General features: G+C 39.7%; 1 protein-coding gene across 1 annotated transcript in view; it reads left to right on the top strand.

The window, feature by feature from the left end:
- The first annotated feature begins 259 nt into the window (after positions 1 to 259).
- LOC124790027 overlaps positions 260 to 19009 on the top strand; it is a 325305-nt gene continuing 306555 nt past the window's right edge. Inside the window, exon 1 of the mRNA XM_047257582.1 lies at positions 260 to 347. The gene's annotated coding sequence lies outside the window, so the exon portion shown is untranslated. The remainder of the gene's footprint in view (positions 348 to 19009) is intronic.

Below are 19009 nucleotides of genomic sequence, written 5' to 3'. Positions count from 1 at the left end.
TTTTCTCCTCAGCGCAGCTTTGCCCAGACGCTCCCGCAGGTGGGTGCTTTGGGTGACGAGCGCCTTGCCACTGGGGGGAGGTAACCAGAGGCTGCGCCCAAAACGACACCGGGCAGGCGCGTGCGCCCCCGCTGACCCGCTAGCAGGGTTGCCGCGGCGGTCGTGGGCGAGCCCCGCGCATGCGCACTGCGGAGCACGTGCGTGGCGTCGTGTTTAAATACCGGCGCTGGGGGGTGCGCGCACGCCACTGTCACCTCACCGCCGACGCCGCTGTCCGACCCCGACGCCCGAGCAGACGCAGCCAACGACGCCGACGTCACACCGTCGCACGCAGCTCCACCTCACCGGTCAGTAGCACCTACAGTTGATCACCATACAATTTCCCCCAGACGTGGAAGACCTTTCCTCCTGAGAAGTAATTTTGCAAAGGCACCTGACTGACACTCCAGCCCAAACCCAATAATTCTCTTAGAGTAATACTAAAATTTATTTGCGATTTAATTTTCCTGCTTGGCCTCTGATTTGAATCTCTGTGTGCGTTTTAAGATTATGACAGAACATGAGAATAGCAGCGGAGTTATTTAATATTGTGAATTATCACCATACTTTGACAATGATGATTTCAGATGTCCATTATCACGATACATGAGTTTTAAATGACTCTTTTTTTAATTCAGTCCTGCGCTTCTTTACCTGTTGTGGAAAAGGTATTGTACAAATTTTTGGCATAATTTATACCAACAATACGAGTTGATTACGAATACCACCCAAAAGCTAAATACACCTCTACATAATGATGTAACTGGAAGGTCAAAAAAGTGACTAATCGCTGAAGACTGTAACAAAACGCTCTTTCATCACTGAGGCATTGCTTTGCTACATTTAACAGTCTAACGACTGGTACTGCTTACTTCACTTTGTTCACATCACATTTATGTCGTAATAGACTCTCCTATTAGTACCGCGTCTAGAGTTACAAACATCGAGGAAATACTTTCTGATTTCTCTAGAGAATTTTTTTTTATATTCACGGAATCGATTTCAGTAAACGTTTCCGTCCTTAGAAATACTGAAGGAGAACACAAACACGTAATGATTCTGAATATTCTACACTGCGAGAGAACCGTTATCAGAAACGTTACATCAGTCTTTTGTATACGTTCCCACAAATGAGTTTCAGGCTATGTAACATATACTGAAGCCCGAAATACGTATTGCACAGTAAAAGGTTGCTGACATCAACGCACGAACTCCCTCATCCAACTAATTGTCATTCTTTAACGTTGGTCGAGAGCAAGCGCTTTAGCTTACTGCGTGTTTAGGACATAAATCTCGATTGACCTGCAAAATAGGTCTATGTGTAGAGCAGTAAGAGTGAGGTTCTTCAAAACGACCACCATACCATCCACGGAAGCAACAAATAGGCCGCTTCTTTGAATCCGGAAATTGTATACATTTTTGAAACATAAGCTGAAATTCATCCCCCCCCCCCCCCAACTCTCACCTGTCTCTTGCTACATAGAATCAAAATATTATAAAAATGTCAAATACACGAGAAGTATGGTTCACAAAGCTTTCTTAGTGAACGATCCATTTCTTGTAGTCAACAACAGAAGCAATGCGAGCACAGTGCGTAAACTGCAATTCTCCTCCTTCAGCGAATATTAATTCTTCTATTGATATGTTGCTAAACTCTTCAGATAAGAGAGACTACAGCAAGTAGTTTCCTTGCTGAAACCCAGCGGATACACTCATCTGACATTCTGAAACCGATTACATTCAGAAAGCAATTTTTGCTAACAATTTCATTATTTTTCAAGGTATTTGTGTATTGAAATATAGATGAAAACTCACACGTTGGATAGGTACGCTTCTTACCATCACATTCGTTTCCTGGTCTGTTTGGAGGAGCGAATATATTACTGCTGTGAGAGATTATCAAATGCACTTGTGATTACTCCCTGTGGTGGAGCTATAGAAAGTTTTGTTCCATTTGCTGAGTTCCATGACGCAAATTCTCTAGTTACCAAAATTTGTCCCACATATCACTAAACCACTGAACTTGCACTGAGAGATTAAATATACCTGTGTGCTGGGGAGGAACTCAAAGCAACTAGAAACTTCTCTTTCGAATGCAGTGTTCCTACAACATGACAGTCTCTATTAGGTTCTAATCGCATCCTACTATGTAATTTCAGCTCATAATTGTTATTTATCAAACTATACGTTACACTTCTCACCAATTATAATAAGCAAATATCTCTCATCAATGTAAAGTTTTAAAAAATAGTAAATCATTCTATGTCTCAAAAATAGTATTTTGTGTAAAAAATTGTATCTTGGAGTCTTTGTGATCACTAGTTTAAGAAAGTATTTATTCATTGTCGTCTAACAACACCAATTGCAGTTGTTTAGCAATGCATTTCCAGATCATATCTTTCTTTCCACTACGAGAGTAATACATATATTAATTGTGTATGACGTATCTTGCCAAACAAGTAATATTAAAAACATATTTAATGATTCTGACAATGAATAAATACTGTGTTAATATATAATTCACGCGTATTACAACATTCTTTTCCATTACATAGCTGATGTCCTCATAAATGAATATTTTATAAAAATTTTCTACAAAATATTTATATTACACTATACTACTCTCTTTGTTGAAACTCATATTCTCTAGTGCTACGGAGCAGACGTTTCTTCATTCTCGTCCTACGTCACTTGTTCTCTGTGAAGGTCTTTAAGCCTGAGAAGTGCTGTCCTATAGTGTTGTCTCGTGTAAGCAATATTGTCGCTTCAGTATCATGTTTTGTGTAGGTTTTTAAATCTTTTTATTTAAGTTAGAATAGGATGTTTATTAAACACTGGCATCACTATGGAGATAATTTTTGCGATTACAGGTAATGCTTTGCTTAGCGAAGCGCCTTCAGATTGGCAAGGACAAATTAAAATAAAATACTATTACAGTAGCCGTTTTACCGTGCAGTCATTTCAGAACGAGCGTTGCAGTCTTATCATTTCGAATAAAAACAGGCGACACGTTTCATTTAGAACTATAGTTGATGTTCTGAAAACATTTCATCCGCTCTGTTATAATGACTGTGAAGTGATTCGTACGCCGAACACCCCCCAGAACGGAATATGAAACCATGTATTTTATTTTATTATTTTTTTATTTTGCACGTCTTGTTACACAGTACCGAATTATGGCCCAGTTCTCCATGGTCATGGAATGACTCAGTACATGAACATCAGAAAAGTTAATAATAGACAAAGTTTCCACGAAATCCCGTGCAGATAATAATTTTCTCATTATATACTAACAATGGAACGCAGAAATCGGCTAATTTTTTTCCAGAAACTCCGCAATAGAATAGGAATGGGCCATGAGGAAATTATTCACGTTGGGCTTGAAAGTGCTTGGGTTACTGCTAAGATGTTTTAGTTCATGTGGTAGCTTACTGAAAATGGTTGCAGCAGAATACTGCACGCCTTTCTGTACGATAGTCAAGAAGATGTGATCCAATTAGAGATTGGATTCCCACCTAGTATTAATTGAGTGAAACCTCCTAATTCTTGGGAATACGCTCATATTGATAACAATAAACGCTAATAAAGCAAATATGTATTGCGAGCCCAATGTCAGGATTCCCCGACTCCTGAACAGGAGTCGAGAGGAGATTCGCAACGTTACATCACACATTGCTCTAACTACCCATTTCTCAGCCAAACCTTTGACTATGTTATACTCAACATTCTTCAATACCAAGCTAGTGTCACCAGCAAACGGAAATATTTTGGAATCACCTGTCATACCAGAAGGCACATCATTTATCCACATGGTGACTCAGCTAACCCTCCCACTGTCGTTTTACGCAACCCGAAATGTTGTAAGTGGCCTTCACAAACCATGTACAAGATTTTCGTATTCTCTCACTCGCTATACGCGAACTGTTAGTCCTACAGAAAAAATGAATAGGACCTTTTTGTAGGAGTGTACTTAAATTTTGTACTGGGATGCGTTTTCGCCAGAGGCCGTAGTTTTCGAATTATTCAAGAAAAACTCGCAAAATCTTCAAACGCGCCCCCACTCCCACACTCAGCTCGCACCGGGCAGGATTTCTAGTATGTTGTTCATGGTACTCCCTCCTACCGGTGTATAAATATTGCGACTGCACGAATTATTTTCCACATTCGACCTTTTTTTATCTCCGTTGACTGGCCTTACTGCTCCAACGGCTTTGTCGAGCACTTACAAACTGTAAAATTGACGTTTGTATTAATTTTACTTAACATTTTTGTGAATTTTAACAGGGTAAAATAAATAATTATTCATTTAGTTGTATTAATTTTACTTAACTTTTTGTGAATTTTAACAGGATAAAATAAACAATTGTTTATTTAGTTGTATTCGTCAATCCCTCTGCCTACGACGCCACTGTGCCCTGTAAGGGTTACGTTTGCGTCAAATTGTCAACGTAATTAGTTTTAGCGCAACGTTTGCAAAATTCATTTTTCTTTCATTGCCCTCACAGGCACGTTTAAATTAATAACGTTAACGAAGTAGACGGCTATGCTGGTAGCGTAGTAACCCAATCAATAGAGACCAAAACGGTCGATTATCGGGAATGGTTAGTGTAGTCGGAAATTGTAGTTCAATGGAGGGGTAGGAGTGGGGGGAGGGCGGTTACCATGAACAACGTACTAGAAATCTGGACTGGTGAGGGATGAGTGTTGGGTAGAGATGCCTTTGAGGGTCACTCTCGTACGTTTTTCTTGAATAATTCGAAAATCGTCGCTTTCAGCGAAAATGTACCCCAGCACCAAATTTAACAACATTAAATTGCCTACAAAAAGGTCCTGCTCATTTTTTCTGTATGACTAATAGCTTGCGCATAGTGCGTGGGATATGAAGGCCAGGTATTACATTGTAGGTTGCATAAAACGACGGTGGTAAGGGCAGCTGAAACACTTGAAACTTCCCCTTTGAATGTAAATACTGACTGTGCTGGTAAAGTTCTACGTTATTTGATACTGAAACAGCTGAGTAAAACTGAACGTACTCAGACATTTTTCTCTTTATTTATTCTGATCATTTCTAAACTGGCACACAATATTTTAGTGCAACGCAATCTGACTTTTAATAATCCCTACAAGAGAATAGCCTTGATTAACAATAACCTATCCATCATGAATCACTTATCTCACCAAAATCTTCGTTACTCGAACTAATGCAATACAGAGAGCGCCAATGCTGCCAGCTAAATAAAAGATTCTAACTACTAAAGGCAAATGTAAGAAATTGATAGAGAACAAACAATGTATTTACCTTAATAATGTTCAAAAGTCGTAATATGTTCGTAACATCCAGTTTGACAAATTTCCTTTTCCTCACGGACGCACGTCCAGATCGTCCGCTCATATTAACATCTCAAAACTCTGGCAACTCTCTCCCCACTGCTGGCGGCTCACCTCCAACTCCCCAACGCTACGGGCTGTTCACATTCAACTGCCCAACGCTACACTAGCGAATAATCCAACAATGAGTCCAACCAGCCACAGACTGCACACAGCGCAGTCAGCGATTTTAGTACAGAGCGCTACATGGCGTCACCAACATAAAAACCTAAACAGCCCACTTACACACTCAGTATATATAAGAAACAGTAGTGGTCCTAGCACTGACCACTGAGGCAACCCCCTGCTCGCCCAACCCCCCCCCCCCCCCCCCCCACTTAAGCACACCCCAGTCAGACTCCACGTTATAGCCTTCCTCATTAAACGTGAAAAAGGTGTAGGGTTACTTTATCGCAGATTATGGTATGTAAACATCGAATGGTTTTGTCCACTGCAGCGACTCCTCATTGTGTGGCAGAGATTAGTGATAGCCCATACATCCTTAGCTGTTATATCAGATACTCATTTCCTCCCCGTTCGTGAAGTCTGGACTATCCTAGCAGAATGAGGCATCGCTCCGCTGTTTTCTTGCCCAGAGAACGGAAAGAGCTAAGATAATGAAACTTCCTGGTAGATTAAAATTGGGTGCAGGGCTAGGGCTCGAACCTTAAACCTAACTTTCGGGGGACAACGGTTTTACGAACTGAGCCATCCAGACATGAGTTCAGGCTGCGAACCTCGATAGCTCGGTCGGTAAGGACAATGCACATGCTTAGCAAGGTCCAGAGTTGATGGTCCAGTTCAGCCAACAGTTCTGATTTGCCGTAATTTTGAAACAGCGCACACTCCGCCAAAAAATTGACGTAGTCTTTCTGAAGTTCATATGTTTTCTGCCGTCACTTCGTCTGTTGTAGCGTACACAGGACACTGAGGGTATCGTACCAGATAAGAAGCTTCTCACACCTAGAAACAGCATGCGTCTCAGCGCTAAGGATTTCACATTTGTTGGGAAGATGAATGGTGAAGATGCGATCGAGAAAAATGATTGAAAAGCCAAGGAAATCACACTGCTTTTACCATGTATGTGTATCGTAGTTGCACCTCAAGTCCGAAGACTGGTTTGAGGCAATACTCCATTTTAGTTTATCTTATCTTTACTTACCTACTGCACCCAACAATCAGCTGAATCTGCTTACTGTTTTCAATCTTTGGTCTCCCTATACTATTTTTGCCTATCCCCCCCAATCAGTCTATTACCAAATTAACTATTCCTTGTGTCCAATCAGTATAACGCTTATTTTAATTTGTACTGTAAGACGTTTTTCTCCTGTCTTCGACTCAGCAACTGTACATTTGATACTCGATCTACACATCTCAGTATTCTTCTGCCCCTAACGTTTCGAAGGTTCCTTCCTATTCTCTCCTTGCACGTACTGCTAAATGTTTATGTTTAGCTTGCGAGTATACTCACCATACAAATACCTTCGGATACAACTTCCTTTCTCTTACATTTAACATATTTCTCTTTTCCAGGAAAGCTTTTCCGGCCGTTCGTAAGTGTCCATTTCACATCCTCTTTTCTTCTACCATCGTCACTTGTTTTGCTGCCCAAATAGAAAAATTCGTTATTGTTTTCGATTCACGTCCTAAATTTACTCTTACTTAGTTCTCTGACTTCGGCCACGCATTTTTTTACAATTGTTGATGTTCATCTTACAACCTCTTTCCAAGAAACTATCCATCCCATTCCACTGACCCTCGAAGACCTCTGCTGTATCTGGCAAAATACATAAAGAAATATACTCGGAAATCTTGCAAGTTTTTGTTTTTTCTTCTTGAACTCAAATTCATTTTATAAATTTATCTTTGATTGGAATTACTTCTTGCTCAGTGTGAATAACATAGAGCACAGGCTGCAGCCTTCACTTACTCATTTTTGAACAACTGCCTCCCTTACGTGCCTTTCTGATCTTAGATCTGCAGTTTGATTTTTGTACAAGTTTTGGATAACTTTTCGTTCTTTGCGTTTTATCCTCGATAACTACAGGATTTCAAGTACGTATTCTATTAAACACTGACTATAACACTTTTCTACATCTACAAATGCTATAAATGTGACCTGCCATGCTTCAGCCTGTCTTCTAAATCGTAGCGTACGTTCTGGCTCCCGTGTTCCTGCATTCCTCCCGTACAAGTCTAATGCAATGAAACTGCGGTACTTATATAACAATATTACAAAAATACTAAATAAAAACTGGTATTCGATCAGTGCCAAAAGTAAAAAAAACTGAGGTGAATGTCCACCCTGGACTACAATATCAATATTGAACATAATCCTAAAATGGAGTCTTTTATGTGACGACGTAAAAATTTAACATGCAGTTCCGTTTTGACGCTGAGCTGTTTTGGGTCAGAGCATTATGTTCTAACGATTTTTCCAGTGAGTTCATTACTTGCATGAAGTATGATTCCGAAAGCACTGCAAACCGCCCATTTACATCCGTCAACGTCTTCGTTCAAACATCTTCCATTATCAGATTTCTTTATCTGTGTCGATAGGTGGCGTTCGGAGGGTGGAAAATCTTGTGAACGGGGTGGATGTTCCATAATTCGTATTTCAAAATCCTCAGATGTCGTCCTGCAAAGCGCATTTGTAAGCAGGTGCGTTGTGCTGAAGAGAAATGATTTTTTCTTCTGTTCGACGTCTAATCTTCTTCAGACGTATTATTTCATCCAATTAATCCAGCAATAATATTCTCAAGTTACTGTTTTACCCTTCGAGTGGTAATCAATGAAAAGTATCCCCCCTGAAATCCAGGAACGTCAAGACCAAAACCTTTCTGATATGAAATAGACTTCAGCTAGTTTCGTTCCGGCTCATCGGCTTCCATTCACGACTTTGATAGTTTCTGGCGTCACGTGCTGGACCCATGTTTCAGACACAGCAATAAATCAGCCAACAAAATGGATCACAAATAGGAGGAGACCACAAAAAGTAAGTCACACATCTCGTCCCACTGTAACACCACTACGAAGCCAGAATAGTGCATTGTCAAAAGAGAGTACATTTTCTGGGTTTCATGCAGACTAATTCTTCTGTGGTACGGATAACAGATCGCAGTCTGGGAGTGAAATGTCATGGCATGTGGAAATGTACCCCAAAAACTAAAGTACGCAGGGCAGTTTGATTCTCGTGGGCAGAAAAACGTCTAAGATGGACATATATTCACGGTGAAATTCAGACGACTTATGGACTAGACGCTATGTCTTGTCGAGCAGTAATGAGATTGTGCCATCAGGTTTTGATGGTGCTGAGCAACAGTCACACAATAATTTTTAAATGAACACACCGCCATTTGACTGTATTGTTGTTTATTTAATTACGACCCAGGTTTCGGCCTTTAATGCCATTTTCAAGTGGTTGAGTTTATGTCATTAACGTGTGTGAGGTAATTAACATATTTGAAATTCTGCAATATATGTAATGACATAAACTCAGTCACTTGAAAGTGGCACAAAAGGCCGAAACCTCGGTCGTATTTAAATAAACAACAATACAGTCGAATGGTGGAGCGTTAATTAAAAAAAAAATTGTGCCATCAGTTTGACCAAGGCCGAACAGACGTGGGTGACGCTGATGGGGAAGGAAGGGCGTCGACAGACGTGGCTGGTGCAAATATGGAAAGAAGGCTGTCGACATAAACGACAGACGACGATCTCTAGGCAGCCGAAAAAATGATTCGCAGCACTAGCAGATTTTTCAGCGATGAGGACATTTTCACTCTGCAGCGGAGTGTGCGCTGATATGAAACTTCCTGGCAAATTAAAATTGCGTACCGGACCGAGATTCGACCTCGCAACCTTTTCCTTTCCCGGCAAGTGCTCTACCAACTGAGCTACCCAAGTGTAACTGACGACCGCTGCTCACAGTTTTACTTCCACCAGAACCTCATCTCCTACTTTCCAAACTTCACAGAAGGGAGTCGTGCCTGGATAGCTCAGTCAGTAAAGCACTTTCCCGCGAAAGGCAAAGGTTACAGGTTAGAGTCCCGGTCCGGCATGCAGTTTTAACCTGCTAGGAAGTCTTGTTCCGACCGTTGATTAAAGAGATTTGGTGACATTGTTGCAAAATAGTGTCACGTATCTGTGTCACAAGTGTAGTGCAACATGCAATAAAAGTTAGTTCTTGTCTTCTTCGTTTTTCAGTCTCTTTTTTCCACAGATGCACATAATTATACAAGTTATATAGGTTAATTACCTTCTTTTGCAACTGTAATGAAAGTTTTATTAAGACCAGACCCTTCTCGCTTTATTCTAAAGCATCTGGAGTGGTCAGACGTTTTGTTATTTGCTGCTTTCTTCTTCTTCTTCTTCTTCTTCCAAGTGCTTGTGTCTGGTTCTTACAAACAACACTTTCACTGCACTTTCCTAGGAAAACAAAACACACGAAATGGCGAGAGGACATTGATACTTCACAGCACTGAAATGTGAATGTGTTTAGTGTAGTGAATGATCTGTTTCCCAAACCCCTACACATACACATGGAAGAAAAAGAAGAAAGCAGTAAACAACAAAAACTCTGAGCACTGAAAATGCTGTAGGATAAAGCGAAACGTTTCTGATCTTAATAAGACTTTCATTACAGTTGAAAACCTATACAACGAGTAACAGTTACGTGGCCTAACGATCGTAATGTGTTTTTTATTTTCTAAAGTCCTCCGTAGCATCATTTGATATCGTAGTGGTACGACTAAACAACAGTGGAATCACTTTACGTAGCGTAGGCTAACATCCAATTCTTTTAATCAAGTGATGCTTAGCTGAAAATTGATCCAAGCAATTGCGCTGCCGTCATTATGTCCCACATACGTATTTGATTACAGAAATTACTAGTTAATTAAGTCAAAGTTTTTTACAGCAGCGTTTTCGTTTCGTTGAAATCTTCCCTTATTCCGAAAAAAAATTCTAAATAACACTTCTCGTCTTCTACTGTCTTATCTGTCGTGCGACACGTATCGGATGGACGCTCTCCGCTTTCCTCTTTCCTGAGTCTCTTCCTTAGTCTGCTGTCATCTAGCATTCCAAGTTTTCTTCCAATTTTCCTCAATGCCTCTTCGTTATTGACAATTTCTTCGCAATATAATGTATGCCCCAGGCAAAATGTTTTCCTCATTCTCATCATTTTTGCTACTTTCCTCCCCTATTCGTAACAGTTTCATTCGTAATTCTGTCAGCCCATTTCACTTCTATTATTTTTATTATTTTTCTCCACGACCATATTTCAAAATCATCCAAGTGTTTTTTCCTCTTGCTTTTCGATTCGCTGTCGTACAGCACTAAACGTCGTGTAAAACATCTGGTGAAATTACTTATTAACTCTACTGAAATTCTTTTTGGTATTAATAACCTTTCGCCTATTCAAAGCCTCTTTTACCTTTGTATATATTCTATTTTTTTTATTTCCTCCACATAACTTTTATTTTCTGCCATCAGTCTTTCGAAGTACCTAAAATGTTTTAATTGTTTCAAAGTCCCATATTTTAAAGAAACATTCATGTCTATTGACTGTCATCAATTTGGTATTCCCTATAGTTATCCTCATTCCACACTCTTTTGCCACATTAGGCAACGCTGCGTGATGATATGCACACCTATTTATCTTTATCTTTTCTCCCATGACTTTGCCTCTCGCTTTTTCTAATGATTTATTTGCTACTTTCTAAGCATAAATATTGAAAGACGTTTGTGTCAAACCATAACTTCTCTAACACTTCTTCCACTTGTTCCTTCATTGCTGATCGTTAACACCACTTTCTGCCTCGTATAGAGTTCCAAGATTCCTCCTGTCTTTCCAGTCTACATAATCGTCTTTTAACGTTTTTGGGAGGGTATACCAGTCCAGTCCACGAAACGCGTTTTCCAAATTAACACAACATATGTTAACTTCTACAATCTTTGACCTACCACTTTCAAATATCCATCATCACGTCGTGTTCCTTTTCCGAAACCAGACTGATCCTACCCTATGTTTTCTTCAGTTTTTTCTTTCTAAGCTTCCGAATCATAGACTACACAGCTTTTGTTCCGAGGCATATGCAATTAATTGTCCTGTAATCTTTGTATTTTGTGGTATTGTATTTATTTGACAAGGGGACTAGAATTGATCTGTAATCTTTGTGTTTTGTGGTACTGTATTTATTACGCAATGGAACTAGAATTGTTTTTACTAGATCTCCAAACTATTTATGAAGTTGATTAGTCTATATGTTGATCCATTTCCCAATTTCTTTATATCTTCAGCTGACATTTTATTGATTTAATCTTCCAGACATCCTTAACTGCGATTTCCCTGTTTTCTTAATGAAGTAAATTACAAAAGTACAAAGTTTTTAAGAAGATTGCAGTTTTTGAAAAGTATAATCTCTGTATGTTATTCAGCAGAACCATGGTTGATTCTCTTTTATAATGTGTGGCGATGGTAACAGATATTTGACAGGCGTATGGGCGTTGGGTGTGATGGTAGACCGTAATCATTTTCACGATAAACAGGGATCCGCCATTGTTTTCTGCGGTAATCACTCCTGCTGCAATCAAACTTGGCCTAAGCTAGGGTAAATATGTTCGTTTATATTTTCAGAATTTTGTCGACTGCAATTTCTACGAGAGAGAAAATATTAGGAAGAAATTATAAACAGTCTTCTACGTATGCTACAGAAACCCTTCATTTCTATTAGTGTTTATCCTTCACCGATTGACAAAAGCTCTCCCGCGGCTAACAGTGAACATATACTTAAATAACCCCCATAGGAGGCTGAATGTTACGACCAGCAGCTCTAATAGAGGCACAAAATCCGATTGCAATTATGCAGAGGAAGGGTGTGTCCTCAGGTTTCTTGGAAAATAACTGTAGGAATCTTAGAGCGTAAAGGCAGAAGAAGAAATGAACTGCGATTACAGAGAAGACTGTCGAAGTAATTGGCACATTTCTGCATCCAATGTTCTTGGAGAAGTTCCCAGATACATTTATTTCTAGCTTCTGCCTTGAAACATTCCAGTGGTGTGAAGCGGTGTATTTCGAAATAAATTGATAAACATTGATCTCATATTTAGGTAGAGAAAAAAGTAATTAGCCTTGCGTTAACTGGACTTGTTATTTATTGTGAGAGTTATCAAGTAACGAAACATATTTTCCTCACTGCGCTGTAACGTTTACGTATCCCAAGCTTTTTTCGGCATTAACTGTGCAGTAGACCCGACTGTTCGTCATTCAGCTTCCTACTACTCTAGTAGAGTACAAAGTGCGATCGCTATATGGAAAAAAATCAGCAATGAGAATCACTGTGTTGTAAATATTGCTCTATGTTTCTTATGGCTGCAAAAGCTGTCGAACTGCAAGATCGTCGCATGTGGTTTGACCGGTTCCCGCCTTTACAAAGTAAGTACGAAACATAGCTGAGATGATTGTTCGCGAGACAATCAGGCCGTGCATTTCGCACGAGAATTGTACCCAATATAGCTATGAATGTCTCTTGTCAGCAGTGCAGTGGGATAATAGCGTTTGTTCAGAAATAGCTGGCCGCCCGCCCGAAGCGAACGTTTCTGTTCAACGGCAGACAGAGAAACAGAAGTTTCTCTCCCCTTATGACCTCTTTGTTGGTGTACAGTATTCTGAACACCATTGTCTTCCCTTTTTTTCCTAATAAGACTTAATTGTCACCTCTCGTATCTCATTCGATTTCTGCACCTTTTCCGAAATTAGTCAAAACAGTGATGATAACGATTTTATTTCTTTTTTGCAACCGTCTGTCGCAACCGTCTAGCGCTATTCCTCGCCACGTCCTTTTTATTTAGTTCAGTAGTAACATATGGAAAAAATGTGAGTTGGAACTATATACATATATAAATTTTTCAAAAATTTCATTGTTCGAGGATATATTTGTGCTTGACGACTTTATCCTTAATTTACATACTGCCTTAGTCGCTAACCAGTGGATATTTCACCGCCAAAAATCTTTTCATGTTGCTAAAATTAGCGATGGATAACGCGTCACTAAATTATAAGCGAATAATTTGACTGATGTTTGGGGAAGAAATTTAGTTTCATGACAAGAGCCGTAATAAAAGTCCTTGCCTTATTTCTAGATCAAAAACTTTTCATTACTTGTGAGAAATATGAACGTTTCCCTAACTATTAACCATATCCACTGACATTAAAAGTGCTGCCATGTGGTTTGAGCTACCATCGAAGTTTCGCTTTTGTTACGGCATGGGACGTGAATCAATACTGTGACGTATTATTGCGCTTTTTATTAGTATTATTATTCCATTTCGCTCCTTAAAGAGCACGAGGAATCACTAAACTTTAGCATTATTTTACCAAAACCTCTTCATACTTCCATTATGGGTCCGTCGTCCTTGTACTGTCAATCCCTTTTCTGATTGTACACTTCCTTTCCACTAGTTATTTAGACGTGAGCTTATGAGAGTCGATCTCCTATGTGTCATCCATGAAGCTGTCAGTCGGTTACCAGAACCTTCCTTGAAATTCTCGTGGTTGTAGCCTAACGTTCGTACTTTAGTTTTCCGGGCCATATTCACGATGGTAAAGGTTTTCTTGGTTAACTGCGTCGTCCATTCGTGCTATATGCCCAAAAAATTTCATACGTCTTTTCAGTAATGAAACTAAATTGTTCCGTGAGGAATACAATTCTTGTGAACTTTAGCGCATCCAAGTCCTGACGTGTATCTTGAGTCGGAATATTTTGCGTAATATCTATAGCACAATTTTATCGATCACATTGACAAGAAGGGTTAATGGTAATGTCTACATAGAGTAGTTCTGGAAGAATGTTAAGGTTTTCATTGAAACGGATTTTTTGTTATAAATACTCCAGTTAATTGTGTAGTCTTGATGCATTTTTTTCACCAGAGTAGCCAACCCATATTTTTCATGTCCTTGCTGTGTTACCACAAAATTCTTGGATTTGGAACCTTGAGATGTGACTTTTGTTGCGTGTATTTCTTCCAGGGTAGTTACTGTTACTTCTTTTGTGAGGATATTCTCGGGAATTTTTCCTGTTGACTTGGGGAAGAAAGACATTGGCAGGAGCACTGGAGAAGTAAATCCCCTCAAAATGGAACCCTTATTGCTGACGTGCACATTTTTTTTTTACTTGGATCTTCCAAGAAGACTCTGGACAAGATTAAACATAATAAGGACTGGGATTGATCGCTGTAAAAGTATAACAACAAAATGGTATCTTGAAGGTGATGGATGCTATCTGTGAGTGCGGTGGACTTCAAACTATGGGCCATGTTTTAAATCGGGTAATGTATGGGTTCAAAGGAGGAAGAATTAAAGATATCCACAGTGTCTTTGAAGGAACTCTCCGCCGGCGGCAGTGGCCGAACGGTTCCAGGAGTTTCAGTCCAGAACCGAGTTGCTGCTACGGTCGCAGGTTCGAATCCTGCCTCGGGCATGGATGTGTGTGATGTCCTTAGGTTAGTTAGGTTTAAGTAGTTCTAAGTCTAGGGGACTGATGACCTCAGATGTTAAGTTCCATAGTGCGTAGAGCCATTTGAACCATTTTTTCCAGGAACTCTGCAGTAGCTGAGTAATATTCAGCGTGCTATTTGATTGTAAACAACTGCTCTGGATTCAGTTTTTTTGTGCTTTTCAGTTCAGATGTGCTATCTGTTTGTAGAGTGTATATTGCATTTTCCTGTCTGCTTAATTTTGTTCTCCTGTCATACTGTATTATAAAAGTTGTCGATGGCGTTGAGCCAGTCACGCAATACTTTTTAAAAGAGTAAACCACCATTTGATTGTGTATTACTATATGTACCTCGTGTACTATCTAGGTTTCAGCTTTTATGGCATTATCAAGGAAATGCTAATTTCAGCATTGTACTTGTAATTGCATAAAAGCTGAAAACTAGTTAGTGCAGAAAATAAATATAGTAACATACAGTTTTATAGTGGTTTATTCTTTAAAACATTGCTGTTTTATCTTTTTGTAAATTGTCTTCGACGTGTCGAACGAATGTATGTATACTCAGATTTTTGCACTACTTTTATTTGCTGACTGTCATTCCCAGCGTTCGCAATAATTTCACCTAAGTACTCGAAGTGTTAAACTTGAGTGACTTTGCAGTTTTTGCCGTGAATAATTGCAGGGCTACGTTTTTGATGTCCATGTATAACGACGTTCCGTGAGAGACTTGGAGGCCACTTTTGACAGCGATCGTTTGGAGCTTCTATAGGGAGTTTGTGAATTCAATGGTAATAGTAGTAATTATTATTAGGTCGTCGGTAAATGCCAGTCGTTTGATACTATTCTTTTACTTCGTGCTCCAGTAACTATTTCACGTATTGCTTTCTGTCATATTTTGATGGTATTATCTGGTACCAGATAGTCCATCACTTTTTCCCATTCCAAGGAGTGGATCCAGCCCATTACAGAGTATATATTATTATAAATATTTTGAATGGGGGGAAATAGAGAGAGTATTTTGCTATTAACAACGGTATCTCATGATTTAGAAGATGTCGTTTTTTTAGACTCGTGCGAGTACGCCGGATTTCGACATAAGCGCACCTTGTTCCGTGCAATGTCGGATACTTGAAAGAAGCGATCAATAATTTTGGTACACTCTTCTGAGAAACAAAAATGGGGATTGAAATCAAATTTTTGCCGGATAGCTTCTGAGCCTGGATTTCAACAAGATTACGGAACGGACCTACGTCTAGAAATAAAGTACAGCGAATTACCATTCAGTGACGAATAGTAGTCTGCTGATTACGACAACTTCTTTCAAGTTTCTTCGTCCTCTGGAACCGTCAATGATTTCTGTGAACATTTGTGCTAAAATGACAGTTAAACATTTATGAACATAAAGCATGAGAAATTGTCTGGTGATTGCTAGTTAAATAAAAAGTCAAATAACTGCATTCAGTTTAGAATTAATTTTTAATAACCTAAAGAGAAACTTACTTTAAACATTTTTTCACACATTATCGTGGCTTACAATGTCACATAAACCAGCTTTTGGGCTATTAATTACAATTCCTCAGAAACAGGCAAATATCCATTACTTTTTTTATGTTGTACTTCTTGATATACTGCGACGTTTCACATCGAAACTATTCACATTACATATTTTTAATTATAAATGACAATGAACTGTAATAAAGTGCGTCTACACACACAGACAAAACATAAGTGGTATAGGATTTAGTACACATTTTGTTTTCACATTGTATCTCATATTTTGTTTCACCGCGATCGGGCTTAAAAAATGTCTTTGAATGCTTTTGAGTATATCGGATCGCAATAGTAATCTTTGGCGCTCTGCGCCAGAACAGGTCACGTCATATCACGCGTCGGCCGGAATGGCCAAGCGGTTCTAGGCGCTACAGTCTGGAACCGCGCGACCGCTACGGTCGCAGGTTCGAATCCTGCCTCGGACATGGACGTGTGTGATGTCCTTAGTTAGGTTTAAGTAGTTCTAAGTTGTAGGGAACTGATGACCTCAGAAGTTAAGTCCCATAGTGCTCAGAGCCATTTGAACCATCATATCACGCGACTTTTACGATTTCACTCAGTCTTTCATTCTCTGGAGTACTTATTCAGTTAAATGCGGTCGACGAACACAAATAATGTTACAAGTAGTTGTTCTATTCAGCCTATTATCCCACAAGCTGATATTAAGGCAGATGGAGGATCCCAATTGGGAATAAATGGGAGGGGCTTACCTGTTCCGGCATTCGCTTTACAATCTAGGGAAGTCTTGCTTACCGTTGATTTTTTTATAGAATTTGGAGTTTTCGCCCATGAATTTTACCTTAGAGTTTGTGGTCTATAAAGTCTATTACATTAACTTAGTGATTTTGTTATCCACATCATATTCACACAGTGTATTACAGGGTTGCGTAGTTAAATCTGCAAACGTGACCACGCTGAAAATAAATTGTCTTTGTCGTAGTGTCATCTTCAGATGCCAGATCTATTTGGTACTAGATCGGTCTTGCACTTATTATATTTATTAACAAGACAGACAAAGAAAAATCCACATGTCTTAATTAATAAATTAAGAGACGTGGATATTCCTTTGTATGTCTCGTTAGCTGAGTGATCAACACGTCAGTACCCAGGATCGATTTCTGGTACTTGCACTCAGTGCTCTATTCTCAGTGAGGCCAGTTGAGGAACTGATTGCCCGAGTAGTACCGGCTCCAGGTTACGAAAACTGACAACGGCCGGGAGAGTGGTGTGCTGGCCACACGCCCCTCTACCCCGCATCCAGTGACACTATTGGCTGAGGATGACATGTCGATCGGTCGGTACCGATGGGCCCGCGAGGGACTGTGGGCAGAAGGATATTCCTTTTCCTGCCACGATCTCGATTATTGTTATTAAGTAGAGCCTGAAATTCATCATTGTGTTCTACACTCGCACAGCGCAACACGCAGACTCCTTCACTCGTAAATAGCTGACCTGGTACACGGTCCCAGTTGCAGGCTGCTTATATAATGTTTCTCTGGAACAACCGAAATTTTATTTTCAATATATAACACAGTTATTTACCAAATTTAAAAACTCAAAATGCTGACAGAATCTAGTCATTATAAGCTATAACCTTACGTTAAAGGTTTAACGCAGGAAGTCAAGTATTAGAGTTAGAAATTGTGTATAGAGGCAGCCTAACTTACGGCGCGGAAGCTACTGTGGCTATATTCATCCACGATTTGAATATGCGAGCAGTTAGTGACTTCCAACAACAAACTTTACAGATAACTTCATCACTTCTTAGAAGTTTCTCTCGCCTTGACATCCCGATAAAATAATAAAACGAGAAACGTTTAGCGCATTTTCCTTGTTCATGTTGTAAAAATTCGGCATCAGGCATGACGTTTTAATTTATTAGTTCTTCACTACTACCTCTGTTCGTAACACTTTTTGCAGACAGTACCCACATGTGGCACTGAATGTATCTGCAAAATTGTAAGAAGCATTGCTGAGGACGAGGCCTACGAGAAAGACAGGCCGCGGCGCGTACGTCACGAAGGTAGGCCTGCGCTCGCTCGCTCGCTCAAATCAGCAGACAAACTACGTTTCTACACCTGTTAACTCGTAACTAGGTGTGTCCGTACAAACGAAAACTGAATCTTCTACTGGAATCCGCTATTATGGAATCTTACTGTTATTAGTCTTATAATAATGGAAAATCCATGGGCCTACTTATAATTTGTTATGGCTGTACTGGCGTACAATAAAACAAAATAATGCTAAAATGGTTATCAGTTGCATAAGGCACCACTTCCAGCATGTTATGAGTACTGTTAAGCAGAAGAGACTACATACTATAAACAAGCCGTTATACCATTTATATCGAATATCGATCTTAAATTTTGCTGCAGTGCTGTTAATCAGTGAGACTTCATAATACCAGATTACAGTGGAAGATACAATTCTCCTTAGTACTTACACGCCCAGCTGCGAGTTAACAGGTTTAGAAACGCATTTTGTCTGCTGAGCTGAGCGAGCGAGCGAGTTCAGGACTACCTTCGTGACGTACGCGCCGCGGCCTGTCTTTCTCGTGG

The sequence above is a fragment of the Schistocerca piceifrons genome, chromosome 3 (genome assembly GCF_021461385.2).
Source record: "Schistocerca piceifrons isolate TAMUIC-IGC-003096 chromosome 3, iqSchPice1.1, whole genome shotgun sequence".
In the NCBI taxonomy this organism is placed as follows: Eukaryota; Metazoa; Arthropoda; class Insecta; order Orthoptera; family Acrididae; genus Schistocerca; species Schistocerca piceifrons.
Note: the sequence above shows the minus strand (reverse complement) of the source record. Positions and strands in the feature narration are given on the sequence as shown.